At 49.7% G+C, this 5,236-nt stretch overlaps 1 long non-coding RNA gene across 1 annotated transcript; it reads right to left on the bottom strand.

Moving 5' to 3' along the window:
• Nucleotides 1–681: 681 nt before the first annotated feature.
• LOC136393193 (uncharacterized) lies at nt 682–5,020 on the bottom strand. The gene is made up of 3 exons (XR_010749056.1): nt 4,982–5,020; nt 3,340–3,686; nt 682–960 (listed from the first exon to the last, which is right to left on the bottom strand). It is a non-coding gene; the product is annotated as an uncharacterized lncRNA (long non-coding RNA).
• Between the last annotated feature and the right edge of the window lie 216 nt (nt 5,021–5,236).

A 5,236-nucleotide genomic window follows, 5' to 3' on the forward strand; every position in this document is an offset into this window, starting at 1 on the left:
CTTCTAGGTTCCTATTCTTTAATCTGTTTGCAAGTATCTTGATATTCTCTCTAATTAATCTAGAGTGGTTAGCATAAAAACAACATTCTTCTCTTAAAGCAGCACACAGTCCTCCTTGCTCAAGGAGGAGGAGGTCTAGCCCTCTCCTATTCTGAAGGGCTACCTCGGCTAAGGAGTCTATTTGCTTCTCGAGGTATATTACCTGGTTTAAGTGGACTCTATTGAAATTCACTGACTAGGGTCTCACAACCCTACTTTTTACAAAAATAATCTGAGTGAGACCCGCATATGCGACGCCGTCCGAAAGGGGGTTCGGGCAAGCATAGTGTGGAGTATACTATAAAGCCCTATTTTTTTACATTGGGGTCACACTTATTACCTAAGGTGTATGAGCTAGGCAAATCATCAGCAAAAGGGCTCCTGGCTGAATCAGAATGTCTCCAAGCTGCTGGTGAATCACAGAACTTGTCTTCAAAGAACTTTGATAAGTCAGCTTGGAGAGTTATGGGATTGTTATTATCCCAGGTGTTATTCTGTGCTATAACTGTGCCATATGCTGTCCTAATTAAAACCCATTCCTATAACTCTAGTCCCTTGCTGGGTAAACAATAAAAAGTCATCAGTCCAAAGTGGAGGAGAAGGTGAGCTTTAGAGGCTCTCCAGGGGTCCGCATGACTTGCCATCTCTGAGATCCTTCGTCAGGTGGTTGGGCCGACTTCACGTGGGGGAGGTGGATCCAGTAGGGCTTTCAGCTACCTTAATAGCTGTGGGTGTACTCAGGATCACCTGGAACGGTCTATTCCACCGCGGCTCAAGGTTGCCTCGTCGGTGGTTGAGAATCCACACCCACTGTCCAGGCTCCGGTGGCTCCGGTAGTCGGGAGCTGTGTTCCGCATTCGATTGGGCTGATCTCTGGAGGGCCTGCACCTCGCTTCTGATGTGTTGCAGGGCCTGCAAGGACTTGAGGAAATTATGATTAAAAATCTCTAGTTCCCCTCTGGTCAATAAAGGTACAAGGGGCACAGGTTGCCCAAATAAGATTTCATAAGGGGTCCATTTATTGAGATAGGGGGTACATCTGGTTCTAAAATGGGCGAAAGGGAGGAGCTCAACCCAGTTTTCGCCGGTCTCCCCTCTCAGCTTAATTATAGTTTCCTTCAGAGTCCTGTTCATTCTTTCTACCTGTCCTGAACTTTGGGGCCTATAAATGCAATGCAATTTCTAATTAATACCTAACTTAGCGGCTAATTCTTGAGATATCCTGGATATGAATGCAGGTCCATTGTCTGATCCTAGGGCTAGGGGATTTTACAGACTGTGGAAGCAGCCTCTCCTCGCGTGGGGAATGCTTCCACCTATCCTGAGAAGGTGTCTACTACTAATAATAGATACTTATAACCTGACTTCCTAGGGGTCATCTCTGTGAAATCTATTTCCTACAGTTCTCCCGGAGCTTTCCCCCGATACCTCACAAAGGGGGGTAGCTTCTTATTCTGCACATTTACTCTGGCACAGATCCTGCATCTTGAGACAATGGAGTGGACAATATCCCTGATGTTGGGCCCTACATAATACTTCCTGATAAGATGTTCTAGCTTGTTTTGTCCCAGATGGGTACTAGTATGAATATCTCCTACTATTTCTCTTACTATTCCCTGGGGTAAATAGAGCCGGGAGTCAGGAAGCTCTATCTATCCCTGCTAATTTTTCTTCCCTTTCAACTGCATCCCTTCCTGCTCTTCTTCTGGGGAATATCTAGGATCTGGAGGTAGCGTTGGCTTAGGTAGCAATGGCAGAAGGTTTTCTTGTGGCCCAGTGGCTGCCTCTCTTGCAGCTGAGTCTGCTAGGTTGTTACCCTTTACAATAGGTGAGTCCCCTCTCTGGTGTCCTTTGCAGTGGATGATGGCAACTTTGGTAGGTAGCCAAATGGCGTTTAGGAAAGCAAGAATTTCATTGCGATTTTTAATGTCTTTCCCCCCTGCTGTCAGTGTAGATGTTGGCAACTTTTCCCTCTGCTATCTGTAAGGCTCGGGTTAGTCCTATTAGCTCTGCCCTTTGTGCAGATGTTCCTGCGGGCAGTGCTTTCTGCCACAGGACCTTATTTTCCATGGTCACTGCTGCCCCTGTATATCACTGTCCATCCTTAATAAAACTGCTCCCGTCAGTAAAGAGGGTCAGGTCTGCCTTCCCGTATGCTTGATCCCTTAAGTCCGGGCGGGAGCCAGTCACTGTGTCAAGGATTTGTTTGCAACTGTGGACCAAAGTGGAGTCGCTGGGTTCAGGGCAGCAGTTTTGAGGAACTGAACAGATGGAGGGTTCAGCAGCTGAGCCTGATACTGCATTAGCCGCGCATTAGATAGCCACCTGTCAGGAGGTGCTCACAGCACTTGCTCTACGTAGTGTTCCTCAATGACTTTGATGTCCTGCCCTAAAGTTAATTTACTAGCCTCCTTGACTAGTATGGAAGTGGCAGCAAGTGCCCTCAGACATGTTGGCCATCCCGAGGCCACAAGATCAAGTTTCTTGGACAGATAAGCGACAGGCCTCTTCTACGGCCCAAGTTCCTGGCTCAGTACCCCTAAAGCTACCCCTCCCTTTTCTGCTATAAATAACTGAAAGAGGGCCCTGGCCGGTTGGCTCAGTGGTAGAGCGTCGGCCTGGCATGCAGAAGTCCGGGTTTGATTCCCGGCCAGGGCACACAGGAGAAGCGCCCATTTGCTTCTCCACCCCTCCCCCTCTCCTTCCTCTCTGTCTCTCTCTTCCCCTCCCGCAGCCAAGGCTCCATTGGAGCAAAGTTTGCCCAGGCGCTGAGGATGGCTCTATGGTCTCTGCCTCAGGTGCTAGAGTGGCTCTGGTCGCAACATAGCGACGCCCCGGATGGGCAGAGCATTGCCCCCTGATGGGCAGAGCGTCGCCCCCCGGTGGGCGTGCCGGGTGGATCCCGGTCAGGCGCATGTGGGAATCTGTCTGACTGTCTCTCCCCATTTCCAGCTTCAGAAAAATACAAAAAAATAAAAATAAATAAAATAACTGAAAGGGTTTGGCCAGATCTGGCAGGGCCAAAGCTGGGGCAGCCACCAGGGCCTCTTTCAGTGCTTGGAACACTTGCTTCTTCTTATCTGTCCATGTGAACTGCTCTTCCTTACCCCTGGTCAGTTCGTGCAGGGGTTTAGCTAGTTCTGCAAAGCCTAATATCCACAGTCGGCAGTATCCTACTGCACCCAGGAATTCTCGTACCTGTCTCTTGTTAGTAGGCTCGGGGATCTGCAAGACCATCTGAATTCACTGGCTGGACAATGTCCTTTGCCCCCCCTGTAAGTTATACCCTAAATAACTTACAGTTTGCGTCACAATCTGGGCCTTCTTGGCGGAGACTCGATACCCCATTCGCCCGAGATCTTGAAGCAGGTCGGAGGTGGCTTCTTCACACTCTCCTTCGTCCTTGGCAGCTATGAGGATGTCATCCACATACTGGAGCAGTACGATCGATGGATGGGAGGAGCGGAAAGCCTGCAGATCTTTGCTGAGGGCTTCATTAAAAATGGTGGGGGAATTCTTAAACCCTTGTGGAAGTCTGGTCCAAGTGAACTTCCCCACCAGTCTATTATCTGGGTCATTCCTTTCAAAGGCAAAGATCTCTTGGCTCTGAGGCACCAGGGGAATACAAAAGAAGGCATCCTTCAAATCTAGGACAGAATAATAGGTATGGGTTGGGGGCAATGAGCTCAGTAAGGTTGGGCACCGTGGGATGAATAGTCTCTACCTGCGCATTCACCCCCCGCAAGTCCTGGACCGGACGATAGTCTTGGCTCCCCGGTTTCTGGACGGGAAACAGCGGGGTGTTCCAGGATGATTGGCACCTTCGAAGGATGCCTGCCTCCAGCAGGTGTTGCAAGTGCCGGGCGATTCCCTGTCTAGCTCGGGCTGGGACTGGGTACTGCCTGATCCTAACTGGTCTAGCAGTGCTAAGCAGTTGCACCAGGACAGGCAGTTGGTGAGCAGCCAAACCTGGGGGGTTGGTTTCCACCCAAACCTCAGGTACCCAGGCACGCAGGGTGTCTGGAACCCCTTCCTCGGCCTCCTTACCTTCTAGGACGGTGGCAAGTAAGTGTTCTTTAGACAGTGGGACAGTTACTTCCATGATGACCTCTGCCTCTTTGTTCCCCATAGGGCTTTCCTCCCATCAGAAGGTTATGGTGGCCTGAAGTTTCTGCAATAAGTCCCTTCCAAGCAGTGGGTAAGGGCAGTCTGAAATGACTAGGAAAGAGTGGGTGATGGTGCCTCGACCTAAGTCAGTAATTCTTGCGGTGGCCCATGGGTAGGCTTCTGCTTTGCCCATTGCCCCTATTATCTTAGTAGTTGCCTTCTGCATCTGGCCCTGTGGTTTCTTTAGGACTGAGTAGGTGGCTCCCGTGTTGACTAGGAAGTCTATTGGCTTTCCTTCGACTGTTAAGGTGACCATGGGCTCCTGGGAGCTGACGGGAATGGAGCCCTGGCCCCGTCAGTCTAAGGTTTGGAGCAATACCTCTGGGGCTTGTTTTGGCCTCTGGCTGTCGGCCCTCAACTTTGGGCACTCTCTCTTCTAGTGTCCTTTCTCCTTGCAATAGGCGCATTGATCCTTGTCTATTCGCTGTCCTTGGCCCTTCCTCTGCCCCCCTTTTCCTTTTGGGGAGAGGTTTCTGAGCAGCAATCAGGATCTTGGCTACCTCCTTTGCTCTGCCAACCTCCAGATCATCCCTGTTAATATATATACTTTCTGGGCTATTTCTAATAGATTACTCCTATTTTCTCCTTTAAATCCCTCTATCTTCTGAAGCTTTTTCCTAATATCTGAAGCAGCCTGAGTCACAAAGGCTATATTTACTAGTCTCCTGTTCTCTTCTGCCTCAGGATCTAGAAGGGTATATACTCTGTAAGCCTCTATGATTCTTTCTAGAAAGGCTGCTGGGGATTCCTCTCTTCCCTGGATGACTTCACTAACCTTACTGAAGTTGGTTGGCTTTCTAGCTGCTGCCTTGAGACCCCCTCAACAGAGCCCGGCAATACTGGAGGAGCGTGTCCCTTCCCCCAGCGGTATTAGGGTCCTAGGTAGGAGGTTGAGATGGGAGAGCATCTTCTATTTCCCTTCTTCCCTCCCAAGTTTCCCTTTCTTCTCCTAATACCGCCTTAGCAGCTTCTCTCATAATTCTGTCCCTTTCTTCAGAAGTGAAGAGGGTTTGTAAAATCTGCTGACAAT

The sequence above is a fragment of the Saccopteryx leptura genome, chromosome 2 (assembly GCF_036850995.1).
Source record: "Saccopteryx leptura isolate mSacLep1 chromosome 2, mSacLep1_pri_phased_curated, whole genome shotgun sequence".
NCBI lineage: Eukaryota > Metazoa > Chordata > Mammalia > Chiroptera > Emballonuridae > Saccopteryx > Saccopteryx leptura.